Here is a 17,605-nt window from a genome sequence, read left to right as displayed (position 1 = left end):
TCCATACTATCTATTTTTCATAATAACTATACCAGTTTACATTCCCACCAACAGTGGACCAAGGTTGTCTTTTCTCCATATCCTTGCTAATAATTCTTATCTTTTTGATGACACCCATTCTAACAGGTATTAAGTAACAGTCTCATTGTAGTTTTGATGTGCATTTCTTTAATGGTTAGTGATGGTGACCACCTTTTCATGTACCTGTTGGCCATTTGTGTATCTTCTTTGAAAAAATATCTGTTCACTTCCTCTGCCCATTTTTTAATCATATCTTTTTTTGTTCTTGTTTAAACTATGGGTTTTTAAAACAATATATATTTTGGATATTAACCTCTTATCAGCTATATGATTTGCAAATATTTTCTCTCTGTAAGTTGCTTTTCATTTTGTTGATGCTTTTTTTTTTTGCTGTGCAGAAGCTTTTAAGTTTGATGTAGTCCCACTTACTTATTTTTGAGTTTTCTGTCTATTTTGTTTACTGCTATTTAAACAGTAAACAGTAGCACTGAAAGTTGCTGGATAAGATCTCTACTTGTGTTCTAGCCCCACTTCGACCCTCTACCTGTGTGATAACCCCCTCATTTCTTAACCTCCTCAATGCTTTCTTTGTCAGCTGCCTCTCCTAACCTAGCTCCTAGTTTTTTAACTTTCTATTCTGCAAAGAGACTTTAGGCAACCTACAGAGATCTTGGAAAACATCTCCCCAGATTCTCGAAAATTCTCTAAGTGCTTTATTTATTTATTTATTTTGGCAAGAAAGCCAGTTTTAAAGAGCAGATATCCCAGTGAAAGAAGTGGTGCCTGAACTTCCCACCTGGGCCTAGATGACTTGACAATCTTTTAAAAAAAAAAACTTTTTTTATTGAAGTGTAGTTGATTTACAATATTAGTTTCAGGTGTACAGCAAAGTGATTCAGTTATACCTATAATGACTTGACACTCTTAACCTGAAACTTTGAGTGGGTGACGTTGGAGGGAGGAGACAGCAGGAGTGATATGAACATGGAAGCCATTTCTCAGCTCAAACCCCTGCCTAGGCTGCTCTACCATTCAGATTAAAAGCCAGAGTCCTTCCTATGGCCCATAAGGGACTACACAGTGATATCCCTGTCACCTCTCTGCTGGTCTTCCGCTTGTTCATTCTGTTCTCCCCAGATGGTCTCCTAGCCAACTGCTCCCTGACTGTGCCAAGCCTGCTTCTGATGCAGGGCCTTTGCACTGGCTGTTTCTTCTGTAGGGAATGCTCTTCTCTCAATAGCTCCATGGTTTGATACTTCATCTCTTTCAGGTCTTTGCTCAAATGTCACCTCCTCAGAGAAGACTCTTCTGACCATCCTATTTAAAATTTCAACCTCCTCCCCCTCCCCTGTGACACTTTCTATCCCCCTTCCTTGGTTTATTTTTCTTCATAGCATCTTCCACCATCTTCCATGCCAACTGTTTGATGTATTTGTTTATCATATCTTCTTCCCACTAGAATGTAAAGTCCATAAGGGTGTGAGTTTTCTGTCTGTTTTGTTTACTACTATATCCTCAGAGTTTAGAACAGCACCTGGAGCCTAGTAGGTGCTCGATAAATATCTGTTGAACAAATGAGTTACTAAAAGAATGACTAGCCTTCCCTTCTATCTCCTCAACCACGGGACCTATGTGAATTATCACATGTTGCGTGCATGAGTGTGGTGGAGAGCCCCAGGAGAAAGGTCACATTTAATCCCTACTTAATGGAGTATGGAAAAGCGAAGCTCCAGAAATCCACAAATTACCTGAGGCAGTTCAGATCAATGGCAGGAACGATAGGGAAGTGGGCTAGAGACCTAGGTTAAAGTCAATCTTTACCATTAAGCATTTGGGCAAGTCATTGAATCTTCCTGGGCTTCAGTTGTATCATCTGTAAAATATTAAGGTTGAAATAGTCACTGAGAAAAAGTCTATAACATGTTATGCTTAAACATTATTTTTTTTCACATGTATTATCTCTGAATCCTGTGAGGCAGCCGGGGCAGGTAGATAGATGTGAGAGAACACAAAATCTTTTTGTAGTTGTTGTTCATTGTAACTCCTCACTGGGCCTTAAGGTGGGAGAAGGGGTGTAGGGATTCCATATGTGGAGGACCGTTTGTTGAAGAGGTGATGGCGGACAAGTTGGGACTCATGAGAGGGATAAACTGCTTTCGATAGGAATCAGCTAAAAGCATTTTTCTACTTCTTTCATTTTGTGTTTACACAAGATGATGCCCATTCACTAAACTTACTGTGATAATCATTTCCTGATGTGTGTAAGCCAAATCATTATGCTGTAGCCCTTCAACTCATATAGTGCTTTATGTCGATTTATCTCGATAAGCTTGGAAGGAAAAAAAATAAAAAGAATCAGCTGAGATATGAAGGACAGGGCAAGAACCTGGAGCAGAAGGTGGGAGAAGCAGAGGAAAAGAGGTGGCAGAGCCTTGCTGGGGGTGATCAGAAAGAGGTGATCTTGTGGTGAGATGAGCTAGTGGGGAAGAGAAACATAGCAAGACAGATTGAATTTGCTCTGCTGGGCGTGATGTAATCCCTTCCTACATCTACCTCAGAAAATCCAAGTTGCTTCTGAATGCTTTGGCCCAACTGAATTATCTCAGGAGAACTGAAATTGGTGTGGACCCCTTGTGGAGGCTGCCAGAAGGGAGGCGACAGCCAACATCTTGGTGACCTAATGGGGAAAGGAGAGCTCAGGCTCATTTGAGCAGGGCTCTGGCCCAGAAAGGCTGGCTGCCATGGGTAGCCCCTCCTGTTCTCGTACTGACTTGTTAGGGTATGATATTGCCCATTTTCCCTGAATAGCATGCAAAGGGTCTGCTATAGATGAAATGTTTGTGTCGTCTCCGAAGTCCTATGTTGAAACCTAACCCCTAAGGTGATGGTATTAGGAGGTGGGGCCTTTAGGGGTGATTAGGTCATGAGAGTGGAGCCCTCATGAATGAGTTTAGTGCCCTATACAGGAGACCCCAGAGAGCTTTCTGGATCCTTCACCCATGTTGAGGACACAGTGAGAATATCGTTGTCTATGAATCAGGAAGCCGGTTCTCACCAGACACTGAATCTGCTGGCCCCTCGATATTGGACTTCCAGCCTCCAGAACTGTGAGAAATAAATGTCTGTTGTTTATCAGCTACCCAGTCTGTGGTATTTTGTTATAGCAGTCCGAACAGACTAAAATAGGGTCTTATTTATTATTACAGTCTCTCATCAGTTTATTCTAATGAGACACTCTACTGCCTAGAGCTCAGTAATTGCTTCAAGCAGTAGAGCCTTCCTTGGCCTGATAAAATAGTCATCATGTTCAGAGTCATTAGGATTGGGACTGAAGAAATCTAGAGCCTTTGCTTAACACTTTGACTTTGCAATTAAGGGTTTGATTTTGCACACTTAGGTAAATGGAAAAGCACTTTGAACTCACTTTTGGATAATTAGCACAAAGAGAAAATGGCTTTGCAAGTCACAGTGTGGCATGGTTCAAACTGAGCAAATGAGAACAAAAATCAACACTTTGCTATTCATACAAATGTCTGCCACAAAGAATTTTCATTTAATTTAAAGTGATAAATCTGGGTAATTATGTGATATGATTATTCATAAAACTGTTAATCAAACTCAGATATATTTTATAGCATCTCATACATAACTCTGCAACTGGAATATTTTAGGAGAATATATTATCTGAATTTTAAAATATCACTCCATTGTAACTATTTATCAGCAAAACGGAAAAATGTATCTTGGCTAGTTCTGTTTAGCCAATTATTGCAATGGAAAATGTTAGATGGTATCCAAGAAATACAACTATAAATAATACAATGTATATCTGCTTCCAATGGATAAACATCCAATGTAAATAAAGAAATATAAATTGGATCTAGAATGGATATAAAAAGTGCTTTAAAAGTAAAAGTTTGTCACGGACAGATAAAAGACAAAAAGTCCTTTCTCTGTTTTTGTTATTTTTCTTAAAATAACAAAACGGTATCTGATGCTTTTACAAGCCAGTGTCTTATTCAGACTTTTCCCATCTAAGATAGGGAGGTATACAAAAAAACAAAATTAAGATGGAGAGTTTGGAGATGATTTAAATAGCTGGATGTGTTCTAAATAACAAAACATGGTACCTAGTGCTAGTATGTTTGGAGGAATCCACAGATTGACTTTTAGACACGAAGCTTTGCTTATGCTCAATCTCATTAAATGAAATTAATTCTCATGTGATGTGGGGACCTTTGAAAAGTATATTCCCTTTTCAGTAGCATAGAAGCATTCATTTGTCTCACTTGGATTATCCATATTCTTTTTCAGTCAGCAGTTTCCAGCTCCCTTTAAAAAGTCATTTCATCCTTGGGTGGAAGTGTATTTCCAGATCTATTGGGCGCTTTTGATCCCTGTTGGCTCAGAGGGCTTCTTTGAAGATCACAGTCAGTGAAAACATTTTTCTATTTTTGACAACAATTGAGAGAATTATGGGTAACTCTTAGAATCGGTAAACTAAGCAGTTCATTCTCAACTGGGCTTGTTCTCTGGCAGATTAGCGGATGGGTTGGCAGTCAAGATTCAGGGAGAATATCAAGGATTGAAAAAAATGGAAACTTAATTAACTTCATTTTCCTGTCCATGGACATTTAGGTTGTCTGCAGTTTTTCAATTATTATAAATAATGTTGCAACAACAGCCGTGGATGTTTCCTTGGGCCTATGTATAAAATGTTCTCTAGAATATATTCCCATAAGTAAAATTGCTGGGTCAAAGTATATATATACATCTTCAATTTTTTTTCTATTTCTATCTTATTTTTTTATTGAAGTACAGTCAATTACAATGTGTCTATTTCTGGTGAACAGCACAATGTCCCAGTCATGCCTATACATACATATATTCGTTTTTTATTGTTTCTAAGAATAGATTAGATCTTTAGCTTTTTAAACTTACATAGTTATCAAAGGAATAAAGCCAACTACAAAATAAGAATCAGCAGAATGCGGTACATCTTCAGTTTTACTAGATATTATCACATTGCTCTCCAAAATGCCCGTACCACTTTATACTCCCATCAGCAGGACATGAGAGTTTTGTTACTCTACATCCTAAGTCAGTATTATCTGAAGTTTTAATTTTTTTTGGTCCATTGGAGATAAAGTTGCATTTCATTACCATTTGTAGTTCTCTGATGAATAGTCATATTGGACATCTTTTCACGTATTTGTTATCTTTTCAGCTTCCCCTTCTGTGAGTTACCAATTCATATTCTGTTGGCTTGTTTGTTGTTTTTCCCTGTTGATTTGTAGGAGCTTCTTTAAAAATTTGCTTTGTAATTTTATGTCTTGAAAATAGTATCTCCTAGTCCGTAGATTTTCTTTGCACTTTATCACTTGGTACATTTTATAGTTCCGAAGTATGTAATTTTAATATAGTTGAATTTATTAATCTTGCCTTTTGTATGTTAAGAAATCCTTCCCTATACCATGGCCACAAATATATTTTTCTAAATTCAGTTCAAAAATTTGTAAAGTTTTATTTTTCACAACTGGAATATTTTTTGGATTGATTGTGTGTTTGAGTTCTCTACTGCTGTGTAACAAGTTACTGCCAGCCTAGCAGCTTCAAATAGCACAGATTTATCAGCTCAGAGTTCTCTAGGTCAAAAGTCTGGTACAAAATAGCTGCATTCTCTGCTAAGGATCTTATAAGGTTGAAATCTCGTTGCTGACTGTCTGTGTGCTCATCTGGAACTTGGGGTCCTCTTGAAAGCTAACATGGTTGTGGCAGAATGTTGTAACTTGCAGCTGTAGGACTGAGGTCTCCATTTCCTTGCTGGCTGTTAGACAGAGGCTGCTCTCGGCTACTCTCAAAAGCCATCTTCAAAGAATCTCCCTTGGATGGAATCCCTCTCATGCTTCACATCTCTCTGACTGAGAATTTTTTCTTCAAGAAGAGTCCTACCCCTTTTAATGAAGGTCTCAACTGATTAGGTCAGGCCCACCCAGGACAATCTCCCTATCTTAAGGTCAACTGATTTGGGATCTTAATTACATCTATAAAACTCCTAAACAGCACTGCCTTGGTTAGTGTTTGATTAAATAATGAGGAAAAGGTGTCTGTGTACCATGGGCCTGTAATCTTGGGGGCTATCTTAAAATTCTGTCCACCACATGATATAAAGTAAGGCCATATATTTTTACATATGGATCACTGCTTTATATTCATTTTGGAAAATTTTAAACATATACAAAAGAAGGGAAAATAATTCCATGAACCCTGATGTTTCCAGTACCCAGCATCTGTGATTCCACTTGGCTAAACTTGTTCCACCTATCTCTTGACTCCCTTCTCCCCACAACCCCCCACCCCAGATTATTTTTCAAGAAATCCATGACATACTAGTTCATCTGTCAGTCTTTCCATATGTATCTTTAAGGACAAAGACTTCTTTTCTTTCTAATTTGAACTAGCCAAACTTGAGGGTAAAGGCACCATCCTCCAGACTGCCAAATCTGCCCAAGACTTCTGACTCCAACTGAAAAACCACTCTCAGGTTTGAGAATTTGTTAGAAAGACGCACAGAACTCACAGAAACCTGTTATATTCACATTCACTTTTATTACAGGCAAAGGATGCAAATTAGAAGATACACATAGGGCAGAATCTTGGACTGGGAGGGTTCCAAATGTAAAGCTTCCATGTTCCCAGGGGTACGTTACCTTCCTGGCATTGCTATGTGGCAATACGTGCCTGGTGTATTGCCAACCCAGGAAGCTCACCCAAGCTTTGGTGTCCAGACTTTTAATTGGGATTTCATTATGTAGGCATGATTGATTGAATCATCACCTGTGTGGTTGAACTAACTATCCCGCCCCCTTCTGCTTCCAGAGGTCAGGCTGATACCATGAGGCTCACAGCCTCAACCCTCTAATCACATGGTTGGTCTTTCTGGCATGGCCAGCCCCTACCCTGAGTCACCTCATTGACATATACTATCAGGCTGGGTCTAAAGGACCACCATGAATAATGAAGACACTCCTGTCACTTAGGAAATTTCAAGGGTTTAGAGGTTCCTTCCCAGGAACTGGTTACAAAAGCCAGCTAAATCCTTCCTCCCTCCCTCCCTGCCTTCCTCCCTTCCTGTCTTTCTAACCATAATGCCATTATCACACCCCAAAAATTAAGACTATTCCTCTTTTCATCAAATATCCAATAAATGTTATGATTTTCCCACTGTCTCATTAAAAAAAGAGTTGATTTCTACAAATCAGTGTCCTAACAAGCTTCACACAATGTAATCAGTTAACATGTATCTTAAATTTCTTTTACCTTAGAGGTTCCCCTTCCCTCTTTTTCCACCCTCCCTTTAATTTATTTGTGGAAGAGAATGAGTCATGTGGTCTTCAGAGGGTACCACATTGTGGATTTTACATAAATTACATCATCATAAAATTCACCCAGGTACTGTTTACGCTTGACATATTTGAATTCACTTAGCTAGAGCAGACAGTTCAAAGACACTTTATGGTACAGATTTCACTGGCACAAGTAAGCATTCTAAAGACCTTTGTGGAACAGTCACTACCTTAGTGAATAGCTTGGTGGCTTGGGAACTCTGAAATATCTGTCCTTGATTCATTCTCCAAGCTTAACTGCATGTTCCCCACATATATATACTCCAGTGCTTGGAAAACTCTAGGACTTCAAGGCTATGTCTTTTTCTTTTTCTTTTTTTTTATGTTTGTTTCTAAATTTTTAAAAATTTATTTTTAAAAAAATGTTTGGGGAGGGAGAGGTAATCAGGTTTATTTATTTATTTATTTATTTATTCATTTATTTTAATGGAGGTACTGGAGATTGAACTCACGACCTCATGCATGCTAAGTACATGTGTTACCACTGAGCTATACGCTCCCCCTTCAAGGCCTGTTTCTGTATGACAGATACTTCATAGAGGTCTGTTCCTATAGCCCTGCCTCAGAGGACTTCTAAGAATAAAACAAACTAGCATCTTTATCTGTGACTTGGAACCCTTCATGACCTCTGCCCATAAAGAGATGAAGATTTGACCAACAAGGGTTTTGGAGCCCTGAGGTCCACCTGGATAAACTCTGGGGAAAAACAAAACAAAACAAAACTGGATTGGGAATCGAGTTTTCTGGGCCCAGCTGATCTTAAAGTCAGGATGGCACAGATTGACAGAATTCAACTGGAAAAAGCTCAACTAAATAAAAGTGGCTCTGTCTGAAAAAGAGATGTGTCTTTTTACAAAGGTCTTTTGAGAAGTGCTCAGAGGGCTGAAATGGAGGCTGTGAGTGAGTGAATTCTGCTCTACTCTCAAGGCCCTGGAATTATGTCTTCCTATAATGTGACATGCCAGGAACAGTCCTATTCTATCCAATCTGTTTTAAAGGTAATGATAAAAGCTGAGCCCAACATAAGTGCCTTTAAAAAGTCTATTACAATTATCTCGAGATTGATGGATCTACAAGTCTTTAAAAGAGCTTCATTGTCATGTTCAGAGGAGAAATTGGCCCCCTGCAATGAGTATGTATTAAGTGCTCTGAATATATTTTCAGAGACAAAGCTACTTCTCTCAGTGGTGGCTTTAGTCCAGGTTTTTGTCCTGCTGAACAGACCATCTGAGCATGGGATGGCTACCACGACCATCCCATAGGTCCTCTTGTAGCCAGAAGAAGCCCCTGGCCTATGGGACTCCATGAGGGACTCTGACCAAATGCCAAGGTGTTTGGCAGATTTAAAATGTGGTTGTATACACTAGTCTGCCACAGTGCTGGAACTCAGAAACACATATACCCCCCATATTCCAAACCCAGAACGCTCTCCATCCCAAGATCTGTCTCTCCATTAACTGTCCGGCACATAACTCTGAAGCCCAGGAGCAACTTGGGAGTTCCTTTTGAGGAGCACGGGCTGCTAACCACCGTGAGTTTCAGGGACAAGGTCAGTACCTTTGTTCCTCCCTGCCTCCCATCACTAGAATCTCCACTTGGACCACCAAGGCCAGCTTCTGAGGAACAGAGGTTTGTTCACTGTGGGCTTCGGACCTGTCCATGGAGGCTGTCCCGTGCAGGGAGGCTCTACCATGGGGGCAAGTTTTTGGAAGGAATTGAAGCTCTAGATGGTTGTTCTTCCAGAGGAGAGCTGCTAGAAGAAAGCCCATGTTGGGAGCTGGAACCAGCGAGGGGAGATTTGTAAGACAGCCCTGGAGAGTTGGCCGAATGTCATTTTGCCTTGTGGCTCAAGTGTGGGATGGAGCTGGATTCTTACGAATCGCTGCTGGAGAAGGAAGTGCCTCCTGAAGAGGCTACTGTGGAGGCATGGATGCTGAAGGAAGAAGACTTGGCAAGGTTGTTGCCAGATGGAATTAGGTGGGGTGTGGGAGCAAAGCTTTGTGCTATTCAATGAACATGTACAAAATTGACTTGGGTCTGCAATTTAGACTGCTGTTCTTCTGGAAAGCTTTGCTGAGGGGAGCCTGGCAAGAGAGCTCTTTGTAGCCAGAACTCTTGGGATTTTTCTCCTCAGGCTGCTCCAGTACCACTGCCCATTCAGCCAGAAAATTGAGGGGATGATTACAGAGTGCTGGAGAGTGATGGTCCAGAGAGTTGGGCTTTGGAAAATTCCTTTTTTCCTTTTGTATATAAAGACCTGTGACCTTGATGCAAAGCCACAGGACTGCCAATTTGGGCTGATAGGATGAGAACCTTTTCAGGAGACTTATTCTGTGTTTCCTTCACCTTGACCTTGAAGGAGCCATTACTTTCATCTCGGGCACGATCGATGTCAGGGACCCATGGTGTGGTTCACTCTCCTTACACAGAGACCTGGCCTGCACCCAGCCCTGGGGCCAGAGAGTTTGGACTTCAGCATCCAGAAGAGCTTTCATGAAGTCCTCCCTGGACTGGCTCTTGGTCCTTTCCAGATCATAGCCCTCTGGTTCTGTCTTCACCACCTACAGCACACCTTCCTAATTTCAGCATTCCATTGGAATTTCTTCTGGGCTCCATTCCCCTTTTCTTCTTCCTTACCAGAACAAATCTGTTCTCTCGGCTGCTTGTCTTTTACCCCTTCCAGCATCTCTGCAGTCTTTGCTTGTGTGTGTACCTGGCAATCATCCTGGTACTGGGCCATCTGCTCTGGTGTTGCCCTGCCAATAGCTTCCTTAAGTTTCTATAGAGGCTCCTCCAGATGCACCCCTCCCCCCAGTTCCCAGAGATGAAGTTCTGGGGGCAAGTGGGGCCAGGATGTCTCTGCTGCAGGGCAGGGATGAAGTCAGATGGCTGTGCACCTCAGAGCAGATCTGGCTGTTTGGCTTCCAGATTTGCACCTCCATGCTCAGTAGGATCCCAGAGATATCCTCGGTGGAGAACTTCCATTTACACTGTCCTTCAGCAGTTCTGGAAGTCTGAACGAGCTCCTTAAGGCACTTCTTCAAGGGCACTGGTGAGCCTTTGGGGAGGGATAAAAACCATGTGAACTCCTTGTCCAATCCCACCCCATGGGAATCTTTCATCATCCATATCACAGAAGGGGCTTCCTTCTGGAGATGCACTGAGCAGCTTCTTCCAGTCCAAATCAGTCAGGGAGACCATAACAGTGACCTCCTGGAGCACACTGTCAGGAGCAGAGCAGAAGATTGAGAGCGAAGGGTGCTCCCCCATTCCCACAGGCTTATGATCCTTGTGCCTGTTTTTCTTGGGTCGGTTTCTCATCCTGAAATTTCTTTAACATCCCTTTATCATTTAGAGCCTCAAGCGCATTTCTTATTCTTTTTCTCATTACCAGCCTGGAGAGCTGTGAAGCCCATTTGGGACAATCTGGGCTTTGTTGATTTCTTCTCCCTGTTGCAAGTGTCATCATTTTTCTTTTTTCTCTTCTCACTACCTTCTTTCAACTTCTTCTACTTTGGTGATTTTTCCTCTTTTCTTTAGTGGAGTCATTGTCAGATTCTGTTTTCTTTTTAAACTGAAGTATAGTTGATTTACAAATGTGTTAATTTCTGGTGTACAGTATAGTGATTTAGTTATACATATATATGTATATATTCCTTTTCATATTCTTTTTCATTATAGGCTATTACAAGGCATTGAATATAGTTCCCTGTGCTATACAGTAGGACCTCGTTGTTTATCTTGTCAGATTCTGATGTTTATTGTAACTGTAGGGTTCTCAGGTTAATGTCACATCCTCTGTGCTTTGTGGTCAGAGAAGCAGGAAGAAACTCATCATATACTTCAACAAGTCCAGATCTGTTGATGGAAGAATCAGATTCTTCATACACATCTCCCATCTCAATCAAGCCTCAGATTCGGTCTTTTCTATGATTCTTTCCACCCTTGTTTCCAGGCTGAAGACCTCCTACTTTGTCCTGTGAACTCTTCATCAGCTCTGGATAGAACTCTGGGCAGCGCTCCCTTTCTGGGTCAACAGAACAGTTGCTGCAACCAGCTTAGTATCTCAATGCTGTTCTATTCTCTCAATCTCCTCTTGCCTGGATTTCTTTAAAAACATGGGATTTGGAGGGCCTGGGAGAGAGGGGAACTGGATCCTGTGTGACATGACTACAAACAAGTCTTGATCGTTGTTACCATTGGCTTCTCTGTCACAAGTACCATAGCACTGGGGGCTGCAAATATTCTCTGGCTGGCAGTAGGATGAAATGCACTAGCCCTAGTTAGCAACTGGGTCCTGAAGCAAGTCTACCAGTGGTGGCTCATGAAGTTCCACCATCCATGTCCACAGATCAAAAGGCTCTCATAAGAGTTGGAACAGAGAGGGAAAGTCCCAACTCAAGATCTGTAGAGCATCTCAGGAGACAGAGAGATGGTTTTTGAAAACAAGTCATTAAAAAAGAGCACTCACTTAAAACTCAACAATAAAAAAAAAAAACCCAGTGGAACAGGATCGAGAGCCCAGAAATAAACCCACACACTTACGGTCAATTAATCCATGACAAAGGAGGTAAGAATATACAATGGAGAAAAGACTCTTCAGCAAGTGATGCTGGGAAAACTGGACAGTTACATGTAAAAGAGTGAAATTAGAAGATTCTTAGATACCATATACAAAAATAAACTCAAAATGGACTAAAGACCTAAATGTAATGGATACTGTAAAACTCCTAGAGGCAAACATAGGCAGTACACTCTTTGACAAAAATCGCAGCAATTTTTTTTGGATTCGTCTCCTAAAGTAAAGAATATTAAAGCAAAAATAAACAAATGGGACCTAATTAAACTTAAAAGCTTTTACACAGCAAAAGAAAAACCATCAACAAAATGAAAAGACAACCTACTGAATGGGAGATAATATTTGCAAATTATATGACAAATAAGGGATTAATATCCAACATATATAAACAGCACATACAATTCAACATCAAAAAAACAAACAACCCAATTAAAAAATGGGCAGAAGACTTTAATAGACATTTTTCCAAAGAGAAAATGCAGATGGCCAACAGGCACACGAAAAGATGCATAATGTCACTAATCATTAGGGAAATGCAAATCAAAGCCACAATGAGATATCACTTCACACCCGTCAGAATGGCTATCATCAAAAAGACCACAAATAACAAATGTTGGTGAGGAAGTGGAGAAGAGAACCCTTGTACACTGTTGGTGAGACTCTAAATCGGTACAGCCTTTGGGGAAAACAGCATGGAGGTTTTTCAAAAAACTAAAAACAGAACTTCCATATGACCCAGCAATTCCACTCTTGGGTATACACCCGAAAAAACCAAAAACACTAATTCAAAAAGATACATGTACCCCAATGTTCATAGCAGCATTATTTGCAGTTGCCAAGCTATGGAAGCAACCTAAGTGTCCATCAACAGATGAATGGATAAAGAAGATGTGGTATAGATATACAATGGAATACTACCCAGCCATAAAAAGGACAAAAATTTGTCATTTGCAGCAACATAGTTGGGCTTGGAAGACATTATGCTAAGTGGAGTAAGTCAGACAGAGAAAGACAAACATTGTATGATATCACTTATATGTGAAATCTGAAAAATACAACAAACTAGTGAGTATAACAAAAAAGAAGCAGACACAGATATAGAGAAGAAGCTAGTGGTTACTACTTGTAGAGGGGCACAATATAGGGGTAGGGTAGTGGGTGGTACAAACTATTGTGTGTAAGATAGGCTATAGGAATATATTGTACAACATGAGGAGTATGGCCAATAATTTGTAAAAACTGTAAATGCAGTGTAATCTCTAAAAATTGCATACAAAATTAAAAAAAAATTTATAGAGCAAACAACCTAATTAGGAAATGAAAAAATACCTGAAAAATGTCTGAACAGACACTTCACCAAAGAAGTTATACAGATGGCAAGTAAGCATGTGAAAAGATGCTTCACATTATATGTCATTAAGGAATTGCAAAGGAAAACAACAAGATCCCCCTATTAGAATGGCCAAAATTCAGAACACTGACAGCATCAAATGCTAGAGAAGAGGTGCAGCAACAGGAACGCTCCTTCATTGCTCATGGGAATGCAAAATGGTACAGACAGTTGGAAGACAGTTTGACAGTTTCTTATGAAGCTAAACATACTTTTACCATACAATCCAGCAATCGTGCTCCTTGGTATTTACCCAAAGGAGTTGAAAACTTACCTTCACACGAAACCCTGGATGTTTATTGCAGCTTTGTTCATAATTGTTGAAACTTGGAAGCAAGCAGAATGTCCTTCAGTGGGTGAATAGAATATTACTCAGTGCTAAAAAAGAAATGACCTATCAAACCATGATGAAACGTGGAGGAATCTTAAATGCACGTTGCCAAGTGAAAGGAGCCAATCTGAAAAGGCTACATACTGTGTGATTTCAACTATATGATCTTCTAGAAAAGGTAAAAGTAGGGAGACTGAAAAGATTGGTGGCTGCTAAGGGTTGGGGAAGAAGAGGGAGGGATGAATGGGTGGAACACAGAGGATCTGGGGGCAGTGAAACTATCTGGTAAGATACAGTAATGGTAGATACATGTTATTATACATTTGTCATAATCCATAGAATATGCAACCACCAAGAATGAACAACTGTAATGTGAACTATGGACTTCAGTTAATAATAATGTATCAATATTCATTCATCAATTGTAACAAATGTACCAAACTAATACATGATGTAAATAATAAGGGAAACTGGGTTGTTGGGGGAGAAGACACATTTGGGAGCTCTGTACTTTCTGATCACTTTTTCTGTAAACCTAAACTGTTCTAAAAATAGTCTGTTAATTAAAAAACAAAACAAAACACTGAGAACTGTGGGAGAACAGAACAGACCTTACACAAGAAGGAATCTAACACATGAGAGTGGCATCGGAGTGCTGTGGAGAGCAGTCACAAGACCAGACCCTGGGGGGAACGAGGTGGCCAGACTTCCTGGGGCCGCACTCAAGCAGAGCCCCCAGGGGCAAAGGAACAGCCCTGAGTGCGCTGCATGGGACTGATGGCCTTAAGGGAGAGGGATATGGGGTCTCTGGGGGTGGGGCAGTGCTGAGTGGCCAGGTGCTTGTGGTCAGAAGCCTAGGGATGGGGAAAGGAGGCCTGCCCTCTTTGAATGGGTGTTATGCCTTCAATGATTTTCCAGAACATCCCAAACATAATTATTTTTAAGTCTTATTCTGTTCCCTAACATTGACTTCACCTGTGTTGAGTTCAGATCAGAATATTTTGTTAGATGTCTTCCACAGTGTGAGATTTCTTCACACGTTCTAGAATTTTTGTTTGCACATTCGTTTGGAGTATCTTTTCCTTTCTTTTTGTTTTCCTTTTCCATTGTTTTATTTTCATTTGCATTTCTGACTTTGTCTGTTGAGTGGTTTGGCCATTGCCTCAGCTCAACATCCCTTTAGCAGCAGGAAATTAAATACAATTGGCACACACCCCCTCTGTTTCCTGGCTTTCTCACTCCATATACTATTAAAGAACAACTGTCTGTGGAAAATGAAACCACCACTTCCATGCTGAACCTGCGGCATCTCTTAGAATATGATTCTGCACCAACTCAGACTTCTCTCTTACCGGGTCCCCAGCCAGGCCCTCTTTCTAGGCTGAGGCTCTACCCTCTGTGTGCACAGACTGCAATCAAATTTTTGTGAACTTGACCCCAGTAGAGGTTTGATGCAGGGGCATGGCCCTCTTTCTATCTCCACCAGCTTCTTCTGTATAAACCAATCTAGAATCTTTGTTTCCATTTGTTTGGGGGACAGAGAAAAACTTTCTGAAGTGAAAGGGAAGAACAAAGCAGGCATTCAGAGAAAAGCAAAACTTAAAAAGATGAAGAGAGAGGATTCATGAGTTCCCCATTATCCTCAAGCCTGTTCTCTGCCTTTCCTGAAGTTTGATTGGCTAACTCTTCTCTCAATTCTGGGGCACACCTTAGTATCCTTATAATCCACCTCTTATATATATTTTTTATTTGTATTTATTATACATATATATATATATATATATATATATATATTTTTGCTTAAGCTCACTGCAGTGGGTTTCTGATACTTGCAATCAAGAGGTAGTATGTATGCATGTGTTTTGGGCATCTTTGGTCCAGTGTGTTTATGACTCCTGTGCCAAGCACCACTGCACTCACATTCTGGGACTCCATGCTCCCAGAACTCCTGCTTTGAAGTAGCCATCTTGGCTCTCACTATACAGTTGGCGAGTTTGGACATCTCTTGATACAAGCAAACTTTGTCAGGAAGATGGGATTTGGTCAGGAAAACAGTCATTCTCTGTATTGTGGGAAGCCAAGGGCTTGAGAGCCTACACGATGTGGGGAAGCTGGGGGAGTGAGGGTCTGCAGGCTGCAGCTGGGAGGGTTGGAGAAACAGTCACCAGTGCCTCCAGCATGAAGCACCGGACTGGTTCTCAGAAGTTCTCCAGGGAATTATCACAATTCTCAAGCGAAAATGGCTGAACAAAATGATCTTGAAGGTCCTTTCCAGTTTTAAGATATGCTGACTGTTTAACATGGTCCAGATAGTATCTTTGGTAGACTGGCCAATAGCAAGGAAAATGTGAAAGATTGGGTAGCTGGATGAGTCAGTAATGTGACAAGAGCCCCTTGCACACCGGCCTGTGATTGGGTAGGCAAAGCCCAGTGTTTCAGCACCATTTGTTTTTCCCATTACTGTGACTTTCCTAAACAAACCATCCCCCCCCCACCAATCCTTAGCTATCTCCCTTGGTTCTGCCCCCTGATTTCTGTACAGTCACTTGCCTTGGAAGATACGCTCTCCTGCCCCAGCTGACTGCTCAGTGCTGGTCCATGAATGGTATCATTATTCCCAGCATGATTGGAGCTGACAGAAACACTTTCGCCCCCTCTGTCTCCTTGACCAATTTGCTTAACCAAACGTGCGAGGACCTGGGACAAAGACCCATACCTTCCTCCCGCTTAAAAAATTATCCCACCTTTTCCAAACCTCTTCTTCAGTCAGCCCGTTTGCTCACCTCTCCTCACTGAATATGTAAAATCGTTCCTGTACATTAAGAGGTTGTGAAAGATTTACTTGCCTGAGTCACGTGATTTTCAAAACGTGTTAATTATGCGTTACTCACATACTCTGAGCTCTTGCTGCTCCTGTCATTTTATTGGACTGGGGAGGAGGTATTTGTAGTGGTTACATAATCCTCAGACTTGCTGACAGGGAATTTCACCACCATAATATGCTTAAGTGAGGGTCCTCAATTTTGATTCATTGTCCTGATGAAATAAAATCCTTCTGGTATTTTCTTCCCTTAGATGGTAAAGGAAGACAGCATTATCTTTTATCTAGATGTTCAACTTCACTTTTGTAGACAGATATCATTGAAAGATTGAAATAATAATGATGGTCTAAACAGAGAACTCAAAATTCCTGTAACTGAAGATGAATGTGTTTTCATTTTTTTATTAAAATGAAGTTTATTTATTTTTTAAACCATAGAGCAATATTTCATCCCCTCAAATTTTAGCTTCAAAAAGGATGCTCGGTTCAGTACTCATAAACATGGTGAAATTTATTGATCAGAAATGCTATTATTTCTCCATAGTTGCTGTAAATGGTATGATTATCATACAGACTGAAATAGAACACTTGGCAGCTCTTTCTTGCTTATTGACTGTAATTAATCTTGAAACCAGTCTTATTTGTCAATTTTAAAAAATGAGTCAGTGAAACACACAGTTAACACATGGCATGACTCTATGACAAATAGACATGATTCATGGTCCAGAGCAGGTCCATGCAGAATCCAGCTTTGCCTTTGATTAAATGATAGTGTATGTTTATACAGCTTCCTCCAAGTACTTACGGAAACCCTGTATTTGAGGCTGAAATGTGTGTCCTACCACTTTGTCTTTTCAGCAGCATGGGTCGATTATTTTCAGTCAAAGAAATTTTTGTCCCATCTGTACAATCAAAGCAATTATGAATTGTGGCAGTCTTAAAATGCATCCACAGATTCTTTGGCATTCTTCCCAGGTGGTTCTATGACCTCTCCACCTTAATCTGTGCTGATCTGAGAAACTCACTTGTAATCAATAGAATCAGTAGAGTGACCTCC

General features: G+C 40.6%; 1 pseudogene; it reads right to left on the bottom strand.

Moving 5' to 3' along the window:
- Positions 1 to 9,608: 9,608 nt before the first annotated feature.
- Positions 9,609 to 17,605, bottom strand: part of LOC102544008 (ubinuclein-1 pseudogene) — a 36,681-nt pseudogene continuing 28,684 nt past the window's right edge.

The sequence above is a fragment of the Vicugna pacos genome, chromosome X, assembly GCF_048564905.1.
Source record: "Vicugna pacos chromosome X, VicPac4, whole genome shotgun sequence".
Lineage (NCBI taxonomy): Eukaryota > Metazoa > Chordata > Mammalia > Artiodactyla > Camelidae > Vicugna > Vicugna pacos.
This window is presented reverse-complemented; position numbering and strand designations above follow the sequence as displayed.